The sequence below is a fragment of the Salvia splendens genome, chromosome 15 (assembly GCF_004379255.2).
Source record: "Salvia splendens isolate huo1 chromosome 15, SspV2, whole genome shotgun sequence".
In the NCBI taxonomy this organism is placed as follows: domain Eukaryota; kingdom Viridiplantae; phylum Streptophyta; class Magnoliopsida; order Lamiales; family Lamiaceae; genus Salvia; species Salvia splendens.
Genome location: NC_056046.1, coordinates 26,403,901 through 26,429,614, shown reverse-complemented (window position 1 = coordinate 26,429,614; position 25,714 = coordinate 26,403,901). Strand labels below are relative to the sequence as shown.

Genomic DNA, 25,714 nt, shown 5'->3' with positions numbered 1-25,714 from the left:
TTTCTCCTTTCTCTTGAGGTTCATCTTTTGGTTCCTCTGGAATGACCTGTGACGCTTTGTCCTCAGGAGGTGAGGTGATCGACTCTTTTTCAGTTTGGGACTCCTTTTCTGCTGGTTCCACTCCAACAATATCTATTTCTTCTCGCTTTTCTAGTGATGGCTCTGACTTGTTCTCAGCACTAGAAGTTTCCTTTTCCTCGGCTTCACTCACACCTTCTTCCTCTTCCCCGCTCCCATTCATCTCAAATTTTTTGTACCTATTTAAAAATATAAATATAAGTTATTCAGAGACGTAACTAGATTTGACATTTTGGCAGAAAAATGTTCTTTTTCTATTTTTTCCCCTCTTAAAGTATGACAACCAGCAATATTACATCACTACGTTTAGCATACACTCTCCGACATGAAGAGAAATGCCATCAGACAACATAAATATCAAAATACTTTTGCCCTAGGCCATGATTAACAGTCATTAGTATCAAATAATAAGAGGAGCAATTATATGAATTATGATCTAATATCCCAATTCCACCGAATGAACTATATCCCTCAATATATTGGGGGCAACGATCGAGATGCGGACATACTAGTGTTGCCAATCATGTCATTGGTGCGGTTGAAGAGAGACCAACAAGTACTCCCAGCGACGCCAGCCTCGTCCCCAATCCACCTTGTGTCTGGACAAGCATCGGAGAATATGATAGCCCTGGGTTGATATTGTCATGTTGATGAATGAAACTAAACCAATGATAAAAGAAGTACTGCATGAATTTCTCCCCTTCACCCTTTGCACCATTTAGCCAAACTTCTCTAATCTCGCCATATCTGCAGAGTGCATAGCAAGAAACTAGCTCAAGTTTAGACACAACTAGGTGAAGGCCTAAGACTGCAGTGACTTTTCATATGCACCACAATGGATGGTTCCCTTAAATAGGAATTTTTGCGCATTGGAGTGTTCAGAAAACTGTTTTGTACTTTCCTAAAGGAATAAAATACAAGAATAGACTAACTAAATAGAGGCTCAGACCACCGACTTATGTAAGTTCAAGCACTAAACATTTTGAGATAGAAAAATTCAAGCATAAGTAGACGAAGAGAAACAGAAGAAGGTAGAAAAAAGAAAACTTCTGGTGAGGTCCCCCCACCCCAACAGTAGTTGCTAGTCATTTGCTTGAGAGACGGAACAAATGAAAAACAATCAATATTATGATCGGTATTAAAAATGATCTATTTTCATTGGCCCACAAACAAGATAATTTAGTTTTTTTGTTCAACCCAGCTGGAAAAACAGTACACTACCTGTGCTATGTGTTTGGCGGATAATACTTCAGCCATAACCATCGAAGCATGCCATCCATGTTTAGAACAAAATATTTCCAGACAACCATCATCGGGGTGTGCCTGAAAATACCCCTCTAACAAAACAAAAAGGAGGAAGAATGAGAAAATGAGAAAAAAATGAATAAAAGATTCATCATCTTGTAATCCATAAAATCCTCGTCGAGCGATCAAATAAAATTGGTCAAATAAAAGTTTAAGAGAAATATAATTAGGACTAGATATAAAATAGAATTCCTACATACACAGAGATAAGTTCTAACCATCAGTGCAGAGGAGACGCAGAAGCCACCAGAATATGTAGTATATAAAACTAACTAGGCCTTGATCTCCCAAAAAACCAGTACAGGAGAGGGGATCTTTCCCTGTCCACTGTTGTTGTGCAACCGCTTCCTGCAATCTCCAAAGAAATGTTCTTTTTAGTTTCACTTTCTAGTTAATGTCTAAGCTATTTTAAAACATACATTTGAAAGTGAAGCTTTCAAGGAATAGTGTGACATTTAATAGGACGAAATGCGCCATCTAAAAAGTACCCCACAAAATATTTCCGTTTTTAATGCGAAGAATGAAACCATGAAGTGTCATTGAAAGCTGGCTGTAGGGCGAAAAAAATAAATTTAACATCTCTCAGTAAAGGACAGAAATCAGAATGCATATGTTCAAGCATGGTAATGATTTGGAGGTAAATATCTAAAACCCTGGAGCCTTTACTGTAAAAACACATTTCTAGAAAAATATTGTGAATATAAAATTAATCCTGCACTCAAGCAAGCCATAATATGTACTTTCTTGAACACAAAACAGAAAAGAATAATGCTATTTTCATAAACAGCTGAAGTTATAAGCTGTGGATTATTTAAGTACCTTCTCTACATAATCTGGCTTTAACTTGCCCCATGGATTTCTTCCACTTCCATAGCTAGGAAGATTAAGCACAACAATAGATCTCACGCTGGAAGATCCATCAGAATTCGGTTAGTTATGGCATAATGTGGACCTCATATTCCACTAACTCACTTCACTCACATTCTATTAATAAACCAATATAACAAAGTGGACCTCATATTCCACTAACTTTTCTAATCCACTTTTCTTTACATTTCTTAAAAACCGTTCCCACACCAAATATGACTCCTATTGTGGGACGGAGGGTGTATAATAAAGTTCTTCATGCAACCAAAACCACTGCTAATAAAGAGCTCAGATGACATTTCAATGATAAAGAACCACCTTGTGCAAGACTGACAATCTTGTAGTTAGCTGGTTAGCATGGTGGATACGGTGACAAATCTTGAAAATATTCAGAGAGGGACTCAAGAAGTAATGTTTAATGGTCAGTTACAAGAATGTCACACAAAACCAACCTTAAACATGGATAACTGTAGCATGGTGTGCAGAACCACCCTTGCTGGAAATTGTCATATGCATTAGGGATGCACAATCAAAGATAGTAAAAATAAAAGAATATAGATTCAAATGCGGAGAAAGTAGTACTAAATCAGTTGCGGTACTCACCTCCTCTGCATTAGACGTATGAAATGTAGAGGCGGAACATATGCATGCTCCATGTCAACAAGTGCAACCCCAATGTTTTTAGCTTCGTTCTTGAATATTTCCAAACCAGTTATGGCAATTGCTATAACCTGCATAAGTTTCACAAAAGAATGCCCAATGAAGATCTAATAAAATAAATAACACATAATGTCGACAGTAAATGAAGTAAAAGCATCTCATCCACCTCGCGCTTAAAAGGAGGACATCTTCCAAAGCCTGTTGTGGAATTGCAGAAGGGGAGAGAATATCAACTAGAACCCGGAGTACCTACAAAAGGTAATAAAGTTAATTGTTAATCAAATACATCTACAAGCACAATAGACTCAATAGGTGAAAGAACCAATGTATATTTACCTCATCGACACATAGGTGTGAAGATTCTTTTGCTAGCACAATACACCTTTAATTAATGACCTCGGTCCTTTATAGGAGAGATAAGATATGGTTGGTAACCATCTGCTTCGAGCACAATCTGGTTCAACTTAAAAGCGTTAATACAAACACGAGGCATTAAAACTCATACTCAAAATGACAAAACTAATTGAAACACGAACTCTTTTAACTTTATTGATGTCGAAATGTTTATCCAGAGGTAGTTGATTGATCCAGTTGGGAAAATTTCCTTCAAAGCTAGAAACCACATCACAGCCTAAACACTAGACAGGTAAGGAAATCCAGATTCAAAACATAATACCAGCAATATATAGCTCAAATAAAGATAATGACAATAAGGATGAAATGTGATAGACCAGAAGTTCGAATAATGAAGAGTTCCATGGGACATCATTCCACCTCAGAGATACATTATATGTATACGTGTGTATAGATGTGCATATAGTCCTTTCCCTGAGTTCAGAGCATTACCTCTCTGGTTGTGATATGCTGGAGGAACTAGCCCTCAAATTCACGGCAAAGTTCAAGAGCTAAAGCTCTTATACCCTCGGAACTGTGAACAATCAGTCACCAAGCATGAAAAGTTCATCATGCACTACTTGGGACTTACCTTGGAGCCTACAGTAGTCACGCGATCAATATCAATATCAATAATCAATATTCAGTATAGGCGTAAATAGTCCATCATACTGTAGCAAATGATGCACTAAAAAAATCAATGCGTCCAGACAAAACTAGGACAGAAGCAGCTTCTCGAGACAATATACCTGAAAGAAGATTTCGTAGCCTTATGTTCATGTGATATCGGATCTGTTGAGCGAGGGTCTCCACAATGCTAACCTCCCAAACTTACTTTTAGTGCTCCAGTCAGTGTAGATTTAAAACTTTTACTCTCAGCTCGCCATGCATTTTCTAGAGAATGATCAGCTCCAACGCTCCCTGACTGAGCAGATGCTACAGCAACCGACTGACCAATTACAGCAACCCAGGGGATGTCAGATGTACTTCTAGGCCCTTGATTTACCAAAAGAGACTGCACAGCAGCAAGAATCTTTGAATCAGATTGATCTACTTTGCTGATCACTCCAACATCTCTTGTACCTATTTAAAAAATATGGTATATAATTACTTAGACACATAACAAAATTTGACAGATTGGCAGATAATGTTCTGTTTCTATTTTCTTCACCTCGTACTTTCATGAATAAGAAAAAATTGGATAGCAACCTGACATTCTCCATCTAGTTTTCCTTTGCAATTCTAATAGCTTTGGCTGATGCAACTTCTGGTGGAGCATGTGCAGCATGTATGACAATGAGCAATATAGCAACACTACATTCAGCATACACAATTTAAATGAAGAGAAATGACATCAGACAAATAAAAAATTAAAATACTTTGGGCCCTAGGCCATGATTAACAATCATTAGTATCATTCAGTAAGAGTAAGAAGGTAAAAATTCATTATGACTAAAGCATTATCAATTGTTCAACGAAACTGCAACTGCAGTATGCATATCAACAAAAGTGCAACTGCAAATTCTATTAAATTCCAGTGTATTCCACTCAATCAATACAATTGAAATAAAATCTTGTTAAGAAGTTACTCACCAATGAATCATATACATTTCCCTTATCTGCTCCGGGAAAATCAATCAATATCACTGGTGGAGCTGCCGAACCAAGAAGATAAAAAAAATTAGATACTAACCTCATGTGTTGCAAATACAAAATTTTTTATGCATGAGATAATATTTTTAGATGATCTCTGTAAAACAGAAAGAACATATCAACTTCTCCCCACCTAAGACTTGCACCTGTCAGCTATAAAGTTTGCTTAAATAGATTCAATCAAGAGATATAACACCCTTTCTTTTGCTTTTCTAAAAACAAGCTTCAATAAGCGATGAATTGCATACTTCATAGTTTGATTATCCATTCTGTCTTGTCAGTAGCACTTTCAGCCTTCAAAACAACGGCACTATGGGATGTAGATATCAGGGAGCTCTATTTAGCTGTCTATAAGCTGAATTTGCAATATGTTTCAGAAAGAGAATGCAGCAATATTTTTGGTACATTTCAGGACTGTCTTACATGGAACTCTACTTGTTATCTTGAATACTAGACTGGGTGCTTTCCCCGAATCTGGACCATTTTCTTTTTATATTTAGAGCTCTTTTGATGATGAGTTTCCTCATCTTTTGCAACATCTTCTAGGTTAGATTCCTGATGATGAATGATATACTTTGCTGATCACTCCAACAGTTGTTGTACCTATATAAAAAATAAATAAAAGTTACTCGGAGACATAACAAAATTTAACACATTGGCAGAAAAATGTTCTATTTCTATTTTCTTCCCATTAATTAGTCAAGACAAAATTGGATACCAAACTTACATTCTCCATCTAGTTACTCTGCAATTCTAATAGCTTTGGCGGATGCAATTTCTTGATTCTATGGAGCAGGTATGACAACCAGCAATATTGCATCACTACATTTAGCATACACACTCTGACATGAAGAGAATTTCCATCAGACAACTTAAAAATCAGAATACTTTGGCCCTAGGCCATGATTAAGAATCATTAGTATCATTTGATAAGAGGAACAATTATATGAATAGTAATCTAATATCCCAATTCCTCCAAATGAACCATATCCCTCAATATTGTGGGCACCGGTCGAGATGTGCACTTACTAGTGTTGACAATCATGCCTTTGGTGCAGTTGAAGAGAGACCAACAAGTACTCCAAGAGACTCCAGCCTTGTCCCCAATCCACCTTGTATCCGGACAAGCATTGGAGAATATGACAACCCTGGGTTGATGTTGTCATGTTAATGAATGAAACTAAACCAATCATCAAAGAAGTACTGCATTTAATCCTCCCCTTCACCCTTTGCACCATCTAGCCAAACTTCTCTAATCTCGCCATATCTGCAGAGCGCATAGCAAGAAATAGCTCAAGTTCAGACACAACTAGGTCAAGGCCTAAAGACTGCAGTAACTTTTCATTTGCACCACAATGGATGGCTTCACTTAAATCGGAGTTTTTGTGCATTGGAGTGTTTAGAAAACTGTTTTGTACTTTTTGACGGAATAAAATACGAGAATAGACTAACTAAATAGAGGATCAGACCACCGGCTTATGTAAATTCAAGAACTGGAAAACATTTTGAGATAATATCTACATTCTCAACAGAGATCATTTCTAGGCATCACTGTAGAGGAGACGCAGAAGCCACCGGAATATGTATTATATAAAACTAACTAGGCCTTGATCTCCCAAAAAACCAGGAGAGGAGGGGGGATCTTTCCCTTTCCACCGTTGTTGTGCAACCACTTACTGCAATCTCCAAAGAAATGTTCTTTTTTAGTTTCACTTTTTACTTAATGTCTTAGCTATTTTAAAACTTACATTTGAAAGTGAAGCTTTCAAGGAATACTGTAACATTTAATAGGACGAAATGCGCCATCTAAAAAGTACCCCACAAAATATTTCCGTTTTTAATGTGAAGAATGAAACCATGAAGCGCCATTGAAAGCTGGTTGTAGGGTGAAAAAAATAAATTTAACATCTCTCAGTAAAAGACAGAAATCAGAATGTATATGTTCAAGAATAGTAATGATTTGGAGGTAAATATCTAAAACCCAGGAGCCTTTACTGTAGAAAACACATTTCTAGAAAAATATTGTGAATATAAAATTAATCCTGCACTCAAGCAAGCCATAATATATACTTTTCTTGAACACAAAACAGAAAAGAATAATGCTATTTTCATAATCAGCTGAAGTTATAAACTGTGGATTTTTAAGTACCTTCTCTACATAATCTAGCTTTAGCTTGCCCCATGGATTTCTTCCACTTCCATAGCCAGGAAGATTAAGAACAACAATAGATCTCACGCTGGAAGATCCATCAGAGTTCTGTTAGCTATGGCATATTGTAACATAATCATATTTAGAGCAAAATATTATAAAATGGCATACAAGTCCTTTCCCTAGTTTAGAGCATTACCTCTCCAGTTGTGATATGATGGAGGAACTTGTCCTCAAATTCACGGCAAAGGTCATGGGCTAAAGCTCTTATACCCTCTGAACAATGAACCATCAGTTCACCAAGCCTGAAAAGTTCGTCCTGCACTACTTGGGACTTGTCCCGGAGCCTACAGTAGTCACACGATTAATATCAATATTAATAATCATTAATCAATATAGGCGTAAATAGTTCATCATACTCTAGCATATGATGCAATGAAATTGATTTCGTTCTTATGTTGGTTCTTGTTACTATTCTCTTAGTTCTTCGTTTTGTCCATCCTAGTTCTAGTTTAGTCCTGATAGCACGGAGGTACCCGTCTTGTGGGATCTCCTATTTATTTGCTCTTGTTCTGTCTTTAGATCCTAGTCACTTTTGGGCTTGGATCGTGTTTCGGAACGTTATATTTTGATCTTATTTACAGGTTGGGGTCTGCCTAAATCCCCCACCCACAATGGGTGTTTTTGATTAAAAAAAATCAATGCGTCCAGACAAAACTAGGACAGAAGCAGCTTCTCGAGACAACAAACCTGAAAGAAGATTTCGTAGCCTTATTTTCATGTGATTTCAGATCTTTTGAGCGAGGATCTCCACAAATGCTAACCTCCCAAGCTTGACGTGCTCCAGTAGGTATAGATTTAAAACTTTCACTCTCAGCTCGACATGCATTTTATAAAGAATTATCAGCTCCAACGCTCCCTGACTGAGCAGATGGTACAGTGACCGACTGACAGCAACCCAGGGGATGTTAGATGTACTTCTTGGTCCTTGATTTACCTAAAGAGACTGCACAGCAGCAAGAATCTTTGGATCTAATGATGATTGATCTACTTTGCTGATCACTCCAACAGTTCTTGTACCTATTTAAAAAATAAATATGACACATAACAAAATTTGACAGATTGGCAGATAAAGTTGTGTTTCTATTTTATTCACATTTAATTTTACGAATAAGAAAAAATTGGATAGCAAACTGACATTCTCCAGCTAGTCCCTTTGCAATTCTAATAGTTTTAGTTGATGCGACTTCTGGAGCTTGTGCAGCAGGTATGACAACCAGCAATATTGCATCACTATGTTCAGCATACACACTGTGACATGAAGAGAAATTCCATCAGCCAACTTAAAAATCAGAATACTTTGGCCGTAGGCCATGATAAACAATCATTAGCATCATTTGATAAGAGGAACAATTATATGAATAGTGATCTAATATCCCAATTCCTCCAAATGAACCATATCCCTCAATATTGGGGGCAACGGTCGAGATGTGGACTTACTAGTGTTGCCAATCATGCCTTTGGTGCGGTTGAAGAGAGACCAACAAGTACTCCCAGTGACGCCAGCCTCGTCCCCAATCCACCTTGTGTCTGGACAAGCATCGGAGAATATGACAGCCCTGGGTTGATGTTGTCATGTTGATGAATAAAACTACCAATCATCAAAGAAGTACTGCATTTATTTCTCCCCTTCACCCTTTGCACCATCTAGCCAAACTTCTCTAATCTCGCCATATCTGCAGAGTGCATAGAAAGTAACTAGCTCAAGTTCAGACACAACTAGGTGAAGGCCTAAAGACTGCAGTAACTTTTCATACGCACCATGGTTTCTCTTAAATAGGAATTTTTGTGCATTGGAGTGTACAAAAAACTGTTTTTACTTTTGGAACAGAATAAAATACGAGAATAGACTAACTAAATAGAGGATCAAACTACCAGCTTATGTAAGTTCAAGCACTGAAAAACATTTTGAGATAGAAAACTTAAGCATAAGTTGACGAAGAGAAAAAGAAGGTAGAAAAAATAAAACTTCTAGAGAGGTCCCCATCAGAAAGACTTTGGTGCAATGGAGGGCTAGATTCACCCTTCACTTGACCTCCTTTTGAACTGATTATATTTCTTAGTTTATTTATCTATTCTGCCTTGTCACTAGCACTTTCAGCCTACAAAAGAACGGCACTACGGCTGTAGATACCGGGAAGAAGCTTCACTAGACAACATACCCTGAAAGAAGATTTGGCAGCCTTATTTTCATGGAATTTTGGATCTGTTGAGCAAGGGTATTCCACTAGCTAATGGTGGTACTAGTTTTCACTAGTCAAGCTTGCATTCTCATTTTCCGGTCTTGATTTCTCTTCCAGAAGTGCTTCAAGTTGAAGCCTGGCCAAATCGTCGTCTTCCTCCAACAGCTTATTCTGGCTACTTTTTTCTTTACATTTTCTTGGAACTCTTTCTTTGATTATGCTCTCTGTTTTTTTTCTTTTTTTTCTTTTTTTTCCACATATCTGCTTCCCCTTTTTTCTTCTTTTTCTGTTTTTTTTTCTTTTTTTCTAGATCTGTTTCACCAATTTTTTTCTTTTTTTTCTTCTCTTTCTGTTTTTTCCACATATCTGCTTCCTCTTTTTTTCTTCTTTTCTCCACATTTTGCTCTTATTTTAATCCTTCATGTTTCTTTCCAACCTTTCTGCCCTAGTGTTGCCGGATTACAAAAATCCTGCAGGGATACAGGTTAGTGCTTCATAAGAAGTCTGAGTGTATATGCATAAATCTAGATAAGCAACTTCTTTGAATCATCTATCTACTAGCACATACAATTCTCTAGCTTACATTTTCAAATTATTAAAGAAGCAATATGCATGCCATTTTAATACAATAATACAACCTACATTTGGCTAAATATTTGCTAATGAAAACTTAAGTAACTTAAGATAAAAATCTAATGGATAGTTACACAATGCCAAAAATACATATCATAATGAAGACGCCAAAATCAATGAAAGTCTTGCATCTAGATAGAAACTTCATATTAATCTTCAAGTTTCATTTTTTAGACCAACAAATAAATAAATTGTTATAATCACATGAATGTCAATATATAATGTGTAAGTGAAACATTTTTGCTTTCTCTAGCTGTGACCTACTCAATCCATCCCTCTACTGACTAAATCTATGCCAGTCAAAGGAGCACAGGCACACACATACAACATTACTGCATCAACTCCACTATATAAAACTAAGAGAAGACCTGGCAAGATGAGCAGTAGGACCACGGGAGACCATATCAGGAGTTCTTTTAACAGATGATTTCCAATTAAATGGGTATGAACATCCCTGCAAAATGAAATTTTGAACATTTCCAATTAAATGGGTATGACCATGGAACTCTTTCTTTAATTATGCTCTCTGTTTTTTTCTTTTTTTTCCCACATATCTGCTTCCTTTTTTTCTCTTTTTTGTTTCTTTTTTTTTTCTTTTTTTTTCAACATATCTGCTTCCTCTTTTTTTTCTACTTTTTTTCTTCTTTTCTCCACATTTTGCTCTTATTTTCTAACCCTTCCAAGTTTCTTTCCACACTTTCTGCCCTAGTGTTCCCTGATTTCCTGCAGGGAGAAAGGTTAATTACTGCCTGTCATTAATAAGAAGAAAAGAACATCAAAATCTACAAGAGATAAAAAGATCCTTCCAGTGTCACATTATTAATTACTTATGCTTTTTATCAATCTTCTTTCTGCAGAAAATTGTTACATCTGCCGTGGCTAGCACATTAAAGAGGTTTATGAGATTCTAATAAACCTTTTCTTCAAGATATCAGAATTCCACATCCTCAAATGCAAGTGTACAGATAATCCTTATTGACATCAAAATCCTTATTAAGTACCAAAATGAATAGCATCTTGTTGATTATTTTCATTAAGTATACATCGACACCAACTATGATGTGTCAGTGCTTTACTTACATCCCAGTTCCCAGGATTATGAAATTCCCCTTTGCAGCATTTTAATTTTTTTTTTTTTTTAATTTGCGTTTCTTCAGAGATTGCTCAAATGTTAATCTCCCATGAATCAAAAATATATCCCACAGAGCTAATCTAGATAGAAAATCCATATTAATCTTCAAGTTTCTTTTTTTTAGACCAACAAATAAATAAATTGTTATAATGTGTAAGTGAAACATTTTTGCTTTCTCTAGTTGTGACCTACTCAATCCATCCCTCTACTGACTAAATCTATGCCAGTCAAAGGAGCACAGGCACAAACATACAAACATTACTGCATCAACTCCACTATATAAGCACCAACCCCATTATATGAATGATCATTGAAGTTAACAAACTAAGAGAAGACCTGGCAAGATGAGCAGTAGGACCACGGGCGACCATATCAAGAGTTCTTTTAACAGATGATTTCCAATTAAATGGGTATGAACATCCCTGCAAAATGAAATTTTGAAGATTTATAAGGACTTGTAGGAGACTAGCTTCGCAGAAACGAAATGTGAGCATGGACACATGAAAGCATACCCAACCAAAATTCCTCGATAAGACATTTCTTGTACCAAGTGGAATGACTCCAGTTGGTGGACCGGAAACCTACCGTGTCCGTTGAGATCCCTAAGGCATCCACGAACACAGCCACCAGCAGCAAGAACCTTTGGATCTGATTGATCTACTTTGCTGATCACTCCAACATTTCTTGTGCCTATTTAAAAAATAAATAAAATTACTCAGACACATAACAAAATTTGACAGATTGGCAGATAAATTTCTGTTTCTATTTTCTTCACCTATTAATTTCATGAATAAGAAAAAAAATAGGACCTTATTTGAAATAGGACCTTGAGCAAGGTAAGGTTTTCCATTGTGTAAATGGTGGAAACCATACGCAACTTGGGGTAATTGACTTCAAAGAAAGAAACCATAATCAAGCCAGAACCCTGGACAGGTACGATAATCCAGATTCAAAACATAATGCCAACAATATAGAGCTCAAATAAGATTAGTGACAATCAAGATGAACTGTGATGGACCAGAAGTTCGAATAATGAAGAGTTCTGTACGACATCATTCCGGTAAAACATGTTCAAGTCATATAGCTCCACAACATGCAACAATGAAATTCCATTCTGATTGGTAGTTATTAATATGTCCTCCGTATGATTCCTTAGTCTTTGTAATATAATTTAAAATTCCCCAGTTTCTAACATCTTTAGAAGCTCTTGTAGCATATAAAAATATTTTAGGACAAAATGAGAGTGCTCAGTAAAATATGTATCACACAGCCATAAAGTACCTCCAGTGTGATGAAAAGACATTGCTTCTATAAGTAGTTGGGCAAGTGAAGGAACTCACTTGTCCTGTTTATCCATTCAACACGAACCATGTGCAGCTCCAACCATTAGTTTTCATACTCCTCTTTAATAAAAACCCTGCAGGGAGAAAGGTTAGTGTTTCCTAAGAAATCTGAGTATATATACATAAAATGAGCCAAACATTAAGAATCTATAAATCAAGCAGCTGACAAATTTCACGGCAATAAGAACAACTTTTAAGGACATAAGTGTTGGAAAAATTTGGCAATGCTAGGAAATTGATGAACTTACATTCTGCCTTGTCAGTAGCACTTTCAGCCTAAAAAACAATGGCACTACGGATGTAGATACTGGGAAGAAACTACACGAGACAACATACCCTGAAAGAAGATTTGGCAGCCTTATTTTCATGCAATTTCGGATCTGTTGATCGAGGGTACTCCACTAGCTGATGCTGGTACTGGTTTTCACTAGTCAAGTTTGCATTCTCATTTTCCGGTCATGATTTCTCTTCCAGAAGTGCTTCAAGTTGAAGCATCGCCAAATCGTCGTCTTCCTCCCATAGCTTATTCTTCACATTTTCATGGAACTCTTTCTTTAATTATGCTCTCTGTTTTTTTCTTTTTTTCCCACATATCTGCTTCCTTTTTTTCTTTTTTTGTTTCTTTTTTCTTTTTTTCTTTTTATCTGCTTCCCCTTTTTTCTACTTTTTTTCTTCTTTTCTCCACATTTTGCTCTTATTTTCTAACCCTTCCAAGTTTCTTTCCACACTTTCTGCCCTACTGTTGCCTGATTTCCTGCAGAGAGAAAGGTTAGTGCTTCATAAGAAGTCTGAGTGTATATACATAACACTAGATAAGCAACTTCTTTGAATCATCTATCTACTAGCACATTCAATTCTCTAGCTTACATTTTCAACTTATTAAAGAAGCAATATGCATGCCATTTTAATACACATTTTCAACTTATTAAAGAAGCAATATGCATGCCATTTTAATACAATAACACAACCTACATTTGGCTAAATATATGCTTATGAAAACTTAAGTAACTTAAGATAAAAATCTAATGGAGAGTTACACAATGCCAAAAATACATATCATAATGAAGACGACAAAATCAATGAAAGTCTTGTATGAGAATTGAAAACTATAAAACCGATAAAGATCAAATTTGGAATAAATTGGTTCCCAACAAAACCAATCACTGAAAATCATGAGGACATTGGAAAGGCAGAGATCGAGGGAGGATTTTTGTGGTGACTACTGCATGTCCATATGTATTGGCGTGGTGTGTGGATAAGGGAAACTATAATACATGTAGGCTGCAGCATACAATATAAGCAAAATTCGAATCAAAATTAAAGAGAAAGTTTAGCATTCAAACACAAACCTATGCTCAAATAATTATAAAATACTCCTTGATAGCAAGAAACCTTCTCTGGAAGCTCCCCTACAAATTCCAGTTCCTGCATAATCAACATGTAATTTAGATGAATGATAACATGGAAACAGATCCATAAACAAGAAAAAAAGGTACATGTGAGTATGTGACAAGTCTAGTACATGTGAGTATGTGATAAGTCTAGCAATGAATATTCCATAGGAATGATGCATTAAAGCTAAAATGTAAGGGGAAACTCACGATAGAAAAAAAAGAGATCTTAGCTTAAGAGCATTATCTAAATCAGTTATGCAAATAGTTTAACAAATTTGAGGAATGGGTTGGCTATTAACTAACAGTCACACTTGCTAGATTAGCAAGCAATAACTAAACAATGGCATATCCAAAGAAAGAGGCACGAGTAAAAATGAATAGGTACTCATGATTAAAAGTAATCAGTAGTCAGCCACTAACCTGATCAAGAGGTGTTTCTTCTACTTCCTTCAGAGAATAAGGTAGATCCAATTTTTCCCCAGCTGGCATTGATATTAAGACCTGCCAACTGCACATTAAGGTGCATGTCATTAATAAAACGAAAAGAACATTAAAATCTAGAAGAGATAAACAGATCGTGCCAGTGTCATATTATTGATTACTTATGTTTTTTATCAATCTTCTTTCTGCACAAAAAATGTTACATCTGCCGGGGCTAGCACATAAAAGAGGTTTTTGATATGCTAATAAACCTCTTTCTTTCGAGACATCAGAACTCCACATCCTCAAATGTAAGTGTACAAATAATCCTTATTGACATCAAAATCCTTATTAATTACCAAATGAATAGCATCTTGTTGATTATTTTCACTAAATATACATCGCCGCCAACTATGATGTGTCTGTGCTTTAATTATGTCCCAGTTTTCTAGATTATGTAATTCCCCGTTGCAGTTTTGAATTTTTTTTTTTTTTAATTTGCTTTTTTTCAGAGATTGCTCAAATATCCATATCCCATGAATCAAAAATATGTTCAGTGGATATAAATAAGTTTATTAGCATTTAAAGGAAAAATATTACTACTATATGAGAAAACTGAAGCTAAGAGGCAAGAGTTAATTGCAGCTATCAATTTCTAACACCAATTTCAACCTCTTTAATACAGTCCAACATTAAAATATTTCATACTATTAATTCATTACTTCGAAAGGTAAATAAAGATTCAAGAAAGTGGACCTAGTGAGCAACTCAGTCATCTGGCCCATAGCAAAATTCATGCCTATCCCAGGAGAGAGACAAACACCCAATTCCACCCCACCAATTCTGGAAGCTTCAAGGTAGCACATCTCCAGCACCATTCTGGTGCGGTATTGGGGTCGCCGGAGGTAAGAACGGTGACCGGAATAGCACCCACGCGAATTGAGCTACGCGGTGTTAGTAGAGAAGAGGGAACAGGGGAATTTTGCATTAATATTCAATAATAATCTGTTACAACTCAAAGACCTCAGCTTATATAGCTGTGAATTACAAATAACAAACTCGATCTCAGATCTAACAAACTAAGAATAACAAATAAGGACTACAACGCGTGATGATTTGATCCGTATTTTCCCCACGCATGCATGCATCCATGCTTACGTGTTTATTTAATATCCACCTCAGCGTTTATTCTTTACTCCTCACTACATTTCATGCACCAAATCTCCCCCCCCCTCAAAAGAAACCTTGACCTCAAGGTTGGAAGTGTGGAAACCGTTCCTGAATATCATGAAGGAACTCCCATGTAGCATCCTCCGGGAAGGAATTAGCCCAATGAACAAGGACTTGAGTGGCCGGCCGATTACCCCTTTTAACCAGCCGACGCTCGAGGATTTGAGCAGGCTCCAGAAATGTGGAGTTGCCCGCAGTAGGCAGAGTACCGTGGAGCTGCGAGAGAGGCCCCATCTTCTTCTTGAGCTGAGAAACATGAAAAACTGGATGGATCTTGCAATCAGGGGGAAGAAGTAGTTTATAAGCAACCTCCCCAAACTTATCCACCACCTTGAACGGACCAAAGATTCTAGGACTGAGCTTCTGAAACTGGCGGTCCCTCAAGGTGTTCTGACGATAGGGCTGCAACTTCAAGTAAACCCAATCGCCGACCGCGAACTTCCGATCAGAGCGGTGTTTATCATGTTGCTGTTTCATGCGGTGTTGTGCCCGGCCCAAATGATGCTTGAGGACCTCAATCATTGCCTCACGAGCTAACAAACTCTCATTGACATCATGGACCGCTGAATCCCCCCGAAAATAAGGAAGGTGAAGGGGAGGGGAATAACCGTACAAAGCCTCGAATGGGGTGGTCTCAATAGCCGAGTGGAATGACGTGTTGTACCAGAATTCAGCGAGGCTCAACCATTTGCTCCAATCAGTGGGTTGATCACCACACATACACCTCAAGTACGTCTCCAAACAACGATTAACCACCTCCGTTTGGCCATCGGATTGAGGGTGGTAGGCCGTCGACATGTGAAGTTCGACCCCTTGAAGCTTGAAAAAATCTGACCAAAAGTTACTAAGAAATACCTTATCCCTATCACTAATAAGGACCGTAGGCAACCCATGAAGCTTGAATACATAGTCTAGGAAGGCCTGGGCCACCGTAAGAGCGGAGTAAGGGTGTGTAAGACCGATGAAGTGGCCATATTTCGTTAGCCGATCGACCACAACCAATATAGAAGATTTCCCATGGGACAGGGGAAGTCCCTCAATGAAGTCCATGCTCACTTGAGACCAAGCCTCTTCTGGGATAGGAAGTGGTTGTAGAAGGCCTGGGTACGCACTAGGATCGTACTTGAAACGTTGGCAAATATCACATTCGCGTATGTAATTTCTGATTTGCTTTTCCATGTTCGGCCAATAGAATAGAGAAGAGAGCCGCTTGTACGTAGCCAAAATGCCTGAATGTCCCCCTGAACTGGAATTGTGGAACAAGTGTATAATCTTAAGTCGCAAGGCATGATCATTACCAACTACTAAACGACCTTTTCGCCGCAGTTGGTTGCCTATCCAAGAAAATTTGGATGCAGTCGAGGGGGTCTGCTGCAAAACAGAAATGGTAGATTTCAGTGTGGGATCGGAGGTCCAAGTAGCCTCAATCAAAGGATAAATGTCAGTGGAAACCGAGGTAATTGCCATACAGAATATATCCGAAGAATGAACTCTAGAGAGGGCGTCCGCTACTACATTATCCACGCCCTTTTTGTAAGTGATTTCGAAGTCAAATGCCATCAACTTGGATAGCCAACTAAGCTGGCCAGGTGTGGTTAGCTTCTGATTCAATAAATGACTTAAAGTCTTATGATCCGTCCGCACCTCAAAAGGTTGGTGGCTCAAGTAGTGACTCCAGTGGGTGACCGCGAAAACAATAGCCAACAACTCCTTATCGTAAACCGAGAGGCTTCTATGTTTAGCAGAGAGCGTTTTACTGATAAAGGCGATGGGATGGTGGTTTTGCATCAACACCGCACCTATTCCAAAGCTAGAGGCATCAGTCTCCACTATAAAAGGCACAGAAAAGTCCGGCAAGGCCAAAACCGGAGGGGAGATCATCGCAAGTTTGAGCTCAGCAAAAGCTGCATCAGCGGCCTTATCCCACTTAAATGCATCTTTCTTGAGGAGATCCGTTAAAGGTCGACATATAATGCCATAGTTTCGTATAAACCTCCTGTAATATCCCGTTAGACCAAGAAATCCCCGCAACTTGGAAATATCAGTAGGAGTCGGCCAGTCTTGCATGGCCCTCAATTTCTGAGGATCGGTAGCAACACCTTGAGCCGAGATAACATGGCCGAGATACTCGATCTTATTCTTAGCAAAATCACACTTACTCTCCTTAGCAAATAGAGAATGCTCCTTAAGTTTAGCAAATACCAGCTCCAAATGACTCAAGTGAGTATCCACATCCACACTATAGACTAATATGTCATCAAAAAAAACCAGCACGAACTTCCTCAAGAATGGCCGAAAAATATCATTCATCAAACTTTGAAAAGTCGCGGGAGCATTGGTAAGGCCGAAGGGCATCACCGCAAATTCATAGTGACCATCGTGAGTGCGAAATGCTGTTTTTGAAATATCATTAGGCTCCATACGAATCTGATGGTAGCCAGCTCGAAGATCAATCTTCGAAAAAACAGTTGCTCCCTTCAATTCTTCAAGAAGTTCCTCAATCAGTGGAATGGGGTATTTATCCTTCACGGTCAGTTTATTCAACCGTCTATAATCCACACACATCCTCCACGTACCATCCTTCTTCTTCACTAAAACAACGGGAGAGGAAAACGGGCTAGAACTCGGCTGAATGAAGCCTTGCAGCAGTAAATCAGAGACTTGCTTCTCTATTACATCTTTTTGTATAGCTGAATGCCTATAAGGCCGAGAGTTTACTGGAGCAGCCCCAGGCATTAAAATTATCTTATGGTTGTGGGAGCGCATTGGAGGCAGAGAGCTAGGCTCGGCAAAAACAGATGTCTGAGAGTTTAAGAAGGAGCGAATAGAGGCAGGGAGCTCACTGGACTGTTCCTCAGTATTCTTGACAGTCACTAAGTCAACATTACCTTCATTATTGACCTGGATGCAACACAACTGAACACCCTCACCATAAGCCAGTAATTTATTCATATGTTTCTCAGAAACAGTGTGCACCTTGTGCTCACTTTGGCTTCCCCTCAAGGTATGTCTACGGCCATCCAAATGAAAGTCCATTGTGAGATTTTTGAAATCCCATTGTATAATACCCAAAGTCTCCAACCATTGAATACCGAGCACCATGTCACAATTCCCTAAAGGCAGTAAGAGCACATCCGTGATGAAAATTGTGCCACGCAGAGACCATTTCAGACCCCTACACATCGAGTTACACTCCAACCTATTCCCATCCGCGACATCCACCATCACAGGGCTAACTGGAGTGAGGTGGAGACCCACCTTCTTAGCCAAATGGACATCCATAAAATTATGCGTGCTACCCGAATCAATGAGTATATGCACAGCCTTTTGCCCAACTCTACCCGTAACACGCATCGTCCTAAACCCCCTAGATGAAGAACCACTGAGAGCATGAATGGAAATAAGAGGATTCTCCTCTTCCATAGAGTCCTCTGCACTAACCTCCTCATCAGCTTCCATCATCCGCACACCCTCGTCGATCTCCAACAAGTACAATTGCTTCCTCGCACAGCGGTGTCCCCTGTCAAACTTCTCATCGCAGCCATAACATAACCCCCGAGCTCTCTTATCCGCCATTTCCTCTTCGGTCAGTAGTCTCCTGTTTTTCACAGCCGGCATAGTAGGTGTAGGGAGCAGCGGATTAGAAACGTGGGGAGGCTTAGAATCAACCGGGCCAAACCGTTTAGAACCCTGAGAATACCCTTCACGCGGAGGATTGGACAGATCTTGTAAACGAGCCAAGGCATACGCATGTACGAGAGTTTGCGGCATAAACATGCGCACCGCTTTTTGAACAAATGGTTTCAAACCATTTATGAAATGGCTAATAGCATAAGATTCCGAAAGTGAAACACGACCAAGCAGTAGTTCAAAACGATCGTGATAATCGGCAAACGAACCTGTTTGTTTGAGAGCTAAAAGTTCCGTCATCGGATCCCCCAGGAGCTGATCGCCGAACCTGCCCTCTAACGCCTGAAGGAATAGCGGCCATGGAGCAGACATTGGGCGATCATGATACTTAGACCAATTTTGAAACCATTGAAGGGCGCGGCCCTCAAAGTTGATCACCGCCAGACGCACCTTCGCTTCCTCCGGTGTTAGATCCACCGTGAAGAAGTGGTCGCACCGCAAAATCCACCCCGTCAGATCCTCACCATTGAAAATCGGAAAACCCACCTTCGATTGACGAGTGGCAAAGTACTGAGGACGCTGCGGAGCACCATTCGGCCCGAACGGACCAGTTGACGCGCCAGCCGCCGCGGGATGAAAGCGAGACATCATCTCGTTCTGCTGCAGCTGAATGGCGAGAATTTCTTCACGCAACTCCTTCATGGTCAGATCGCGACCTCCATCGGAGGTATCGCGCAGCTTATCGCTCTCCTCGCGCCGACGATCAGCATCGGCGATCTTCGCAGAAAAGTCCGCCATGGCGGTCGTGAGGAGCTCCTCCAGACGGCGCAGATCGCCGGAGCGTGTCTCCACCATCACAGATTCCGGATCAGTGAATCTGATACCACTTGGTGCGGTATTGGGGTCGCCGGAGGTAAGAACGGTGACCGGAATAGCACCCACGCGAATTGAGCTACGCGGTGTTAGTAGAGAAGAGGGAACAGGGGAATTTTGCATTAATATTCAATAATAATCTGTTACAACTCAAAGACCTCAGCTTATATAGCTGTGAATTACAAATAACAAACTCGATCTCAGATCTAACAAACTAAGAATAACAAATAAGGACTACAACGCGTGATGATTTGATCCGTATTTTCCCCACGCATGCATGCATCCATGCTTACGTGTTTATTTAATATCCACCTCAGCGTTTATTCTTTACTCCTCACTACATTTCATGCACCACATTCCTCCAAAAAGAAGATTTCATAGAGTAATTGGCGTAGTCAAAGACAGAATCCATCGTGGTACTTTGCACTCGAGATAACCCAGACCCACTGAGTCGCGTCGAACACAGATGGGTCCGATTCCGTGAGAGGGAGGAAAGAGGGGACGGTAGGCTGGACGGCGAATTGGCCAATCGCCAGCGGGAGAGAATTGATGGAGGAAGTCGGAGAGCCACCTTAATTTTAGTTCATGATTGTAGAAAGAGAGTGCAAGGAAAATGGGAATTTTGATTTGAAAGAGAAACTGCAAGGGGAAAATGGGAATTTTGATTTGAAAGAGAAACTGCAAGGGGAAAATGGGAATTTTGATTTGAAAGAGAGAGTGCAACGTCCTTCACTTCATTTTTATTTGAACAAAGTATACTCATTTTATTGGGATAATTATACGTTTCATACAAAATGTTTTACCTTTATTTCAATTTAGTACAAAAAGTATTAAGAATACATATTTCATACAAAAATTTATATTAGTATTTTAAATTAATACATTCCGTTAAATATTTTAAATATTGTTAATTAATTTATAATTTGTCCAACTTATCATCATAATAAAAGAATAATTAGAGATTTAATACAATTAATCACTCTAAAAAATAATAGTCAATATTAATTCTTCCAGCAATTGATCGCGGTTTTAAAAAATCTTTTCCCTCAATATACTCTATTTGTATTCTTTATAGGACACAGTATAAAATAAGTCCATATTTCATCTTACAAAATGACTAATTTGAGCTTCAAAGAGTCAATAAGTCAATATTTAATTTTTTACAAAAAAGATTCAATATATTTTTAGTTGTATTCTCCATTGTTACATGAGAAAGCCTCGACTATAAAATGCAATTCGCTAATTTGATGGTGAAGAGTTGTGATTTTTTTCTATGTGTTTTTCATTTTTTGAGTAATAAAAATAACTGTGTTTGAAATAATTAATGGAAAGTTTTAATTTAAATTTTTTTGTACAAATTTGAAACATTGATGAAACTTTTTGTATGTATAATGTAATTGGAAGTAACGGTGTTAGCAATGACTTAACGGAATGTATTAATTTAAAACACTACTGTAACTTTTTGTATGAAATATGTAAACTTAATACTTTTTGTACTAAATTGAAACAAAGGTAAAACATTTTGTATGAAACATGTAATTACCCCCATTTTATTATTTTGGTCCTATACATTATCTTTTAAATTTTTTACATCCCGAACATTTCAATTCGGATCCAATTGATCCTAAATTAACAGTTTCGTCATATTTTAACGGTCAACGTTTTTAACCCTATTTTGACCAATTAAAGCTATTAAGTATGATTACTTACTCCCTAATTATATTACTTAATTATTTTAATAAATTGCTATCATTTTAACCCAATTGCTTAAATGATAGTAATTTATTAAAATAATTAAGTAATATAATTAGGGAGTAAGTAATCATATTTAACAGCTTAAAAAATTGGTTAAAATCGGGTTAAAAACGTTAACCTTTAAAAAAAATTGACGGAACTATTAGTTTAGGACCAATTGTGATCCGAGATGAAATGTTCGGGATGCGAAAATTCAAAAGATAATATCTAGGACCAAAATCGTAAAATGGATATATGTTCTGGACCAATTTTGCCCTTAACTCTTTTCCTTTTACTTCATTACTTTTATTTTAATTCTTTTTGGACCCCATATTTTAGTTCTTTTTGGGCCATCAATCAATGATCAATAACTAAATAAAAAGAGTACTTTGGCTTTAATTTAAATATAAATAAATTATAAATTAGTATCACACCCGTGGATGCACGATCTATTTTACTCCCTTCGTCCCCTATTAATTGTCCATTTTAGTTCTGGCACGAGTTTTAAGAAATATAATAGAAAGTGTGTTAAAAAGTTAGTGAAATATGAGTCTCACTTTTATTTATTAGTTTTATAATAAAATGTAAGTAGAATAAGTTAGTGGAATGTGGGATGTACTTACCATTTATTGTAAAAGTGAAAGTGGACAATTAATGGAGGACGAACGAAAATGGCAAAAGTGGACAATTAATGGGGTACGGAGGGAGTATTTTTTTCACACTTACTCCCTCTGTCCCCCAAATTCGTCACCATTTGACCCGGCACGAGTTTTAAGAAATGTAATAGAAAGTGGGTTGAAAAAGTTAGTGGAATGTGGGTCCTACTTTTATATATTAGTTTTATAATAAAATGTGAGTGTGAATGAGTTAGTGGAATGTATGATTCACTACTAAAAATGGTAAAAGTGAAAGGTGACAAATATTTAGGAACAAATGAAAATGGAAATAGGTGACAAATTTTAGGAGAGAGTATTAAAGAAAGAAACTCTAAATCCATCGTGCGTTAAAATCCCAAGTTATTAAATATGTATCTCGCGTTATATACAAAGGATTCATATAGGCTACACAAACTTCCCTAAAAAAAGATAAATATGTGTACATATCACAAAACAAACACTAACTTTATACACATCATCACGGGGATGTATTCATTTCCTTTTCTCATATTTTCTCTTATTTCCTTCTTCATCTCAGCCGTTGATTCCCTACATCCTATGGCCTAAATTAGTGGTTTTAATCATTAAATTTAATTATATTAAAAACCGAAAAGGGTAAATTTGGTAAACAATATTTTTGTTGGTTATGACAACTTCCTTAATTTACTCCGTTGAAGATTTCTCTCACTCTGCGTTCTTCTTCAAAGTCTCTCCCCTAAAATTCAGTTGAACAACTCTCTCTGCAAAAATTAAAGATCTCGCTGCCCGATTCTTTTAACAATAATTTCTTTATAATTTATTCACCATTAAAGTTTGAATTTATTCACCGTAGTTTCTGTGGTTAGAGTGATGTGATCTAACCATGGAACACATCAGTGATGTATTTTGTTAACATCAGTGAAGTGAAAAACATGGTTATAGTGATGTGTTCCAGGGTTAGAGTGATGTTTCTTTGATATTTTGCTATAGTGATGTATTTTGTTAACAACAGTGAATTGAAAGCATGGTTATAGTGATGTGTTTAAGGTTTAGAGTGATGTTTCTGTGATATTTTGATATAGTAATGTATTTTGTTAACATCAGTGAAGTGAAAGCATGGTTATAGTGATGTGTTCCAGGGTTAGAGTGATATTTCTGTGATATTTTGCTATAGTGATGTATTTTATTAACATCAGTGAAGTGAAAACATGGTTATAGTGATGTGTTCCAGGGTTAGAGTGATGTTTCTTTGAGTTTTTGCTATAGTGATGTATTTTATTAACATCAGTGAAGTGAAAACATGGTTATAGTGATGTGTTCCAGTGTTTATAGTGATATTTCTTTGATATTTTGTTATAGTGATTTTTTTCTCATATCCATGAAGATGCTGCAGCTTCTACTGAAATAAGGTCGAAGAATTGGGAAGATGGACCTCGAAAACAAGTTACTAAAACTCCTCCTGAAGTGAGGTCCAAGAATAAACATGATAGGCCACAAAAACAAAAACCACAGAGTGAGTTATTTAATTATTTAGTATCTTAGTGTAATATATTATGTATATGGCAGAGTTATTCATGTATAATCTTGAACTATGTTAAGTGTTTATTCATGAATTTAACCAATTTTTTTGTATTATGTCTTCCAACCTCCAAGCGTGGTAGGTCACAAACCAATGATGAAGAAGAACAGCCTGCTTGAAAGAAGCAGACTAAAGGAAATAGAAAAATGGTTTCTGATGAACAGTTTAAAATCAGAAGACCTAAACTAGTTGTAAAGATAGGGGTGAAAGTTCTTGTTGATGTCATTGAGAAAATGAACTCAAAACAAATAGCTGCTCTGGAAGAGATGGGGTTTGGGCAGCTTGTACATTTCAAGATCAGAAGTATTCCTGCTGAAATGACATTTTCACTTCTCAAAAATTTTAATCAAGACAACTGCTCCAGAATAAAACTTATTGATGATCAACCATTACACATCACTGAGGAGGATGTGCAAGCTACCTTGGGACTGCCAAGAGGAGAGCTGAGGATAAATAGGGAAAAGAAGCATGCCGTAAATGATGTCATGAAGACCATTGCAAAGGCTAAGAATAAGGACAAATTTTCAATAAACCCAACTGATTTGCAAGAGCAACTTCATAGTGATCTAGATGGTGGTGAGTGGTTTAAGAAAATTTTTCTTATTCTGTTGGACAATGTTCTGATCTCACCAGGTGTAAATGGAAAATGTCTTGGACGTATTTTGGACGATATTGGCAACATTTCCAATGTGAGGCAGTACAATTGGTGCAGCTACGTTTTGGATATGCTAATCACAGCACATGATAGCTGGAAAGTCAAGAACAAATCCACCCTATTCACTGGACCCATCACTTTCCTATTGGTGAGTTTTATATTTTAAGCAATCCTTTATAGTGAAGTAAAAACATGCTTAGAGTGATGTAATTTAAAGTTAGAGTGAAGTGTTTGTGATGCATTTTATTACTGATCTGTTTTTGCAGGCTTGCTACGTAGATAGGGGTTGTCTACTGTACGAGGTTGGTGGTTAGAAGATTCCATACTGTCCGGAACTGGACAACATCTCTTCTTAAGGAAAGAGGTCAGATGGAATTCAATAATGGAGGTATCATTGGCAGAGGAAGCGTAGAAAGTATTATCGACCCGGTCTCCATTGAAGCTTTATACGTCAACAAGGATTCAATAACTGTCACTGCCTCTGTCCCTTCCACTCCCACTGGAAATACTCTGCCAATAGCCGAAGCTCCTTCCACTGGAAATACTCTCCCAGTAGCCGAAGCTCCTTCAACTGATGAAGCCTCCCCCTTCAACTGATGAAGCTCCTTCGTCTAATGAAATAAAAAATTCAATAAGGGAAGCTGCAACTGCTATTACAAAAATGATGAAGTATATGAAGGATGCTCCGGCAAGTAGCAATGACGTCAATTGCTTCAAAGTTGCAGCTATAAATGCACTAAAGATGGTGGGTATGGAGGTTGCCAAGCTATGTCAAATCCAATTGACAACATGACACAAGCTATGGAAGAGGATCAAGAAGATGATCCAGAATGGATTGATCTCATGGAAACAAATGATGCAAGCCCATGATGAAACGTGCAAATTAGTGACTGAAGGCACATCAATTTTGCCTGATATTAACTTGGGAAAGAAACCAGTAAGTTGAAGAGTTGGAACAGAAACCCATGGATATTGTAAACAATTTGATTGTGGTCTGTTGTGTTTTAACACTTGACATTTGATTCAGAGTGAACTAAAAACAGTTTGTATGATGTCGTGTACTAATTCATAATATTTTTTTTACTTTTTTGAGTTTTTATCATTATGG

General features: G+C 37.6%; 1 pseudogene; it reads right to left on the bottom strand.

Annotated features, from left to right (window-relative positions):
* Window positions 1-314: 314 nt before the first annotated feature.
* LOC121766931 lies at window positions 315-15,148 on the bottom strand (annotated as a pseudogene).
* Window positions 15,149-25,714: the final 10,566 nt, after the last annotated feature.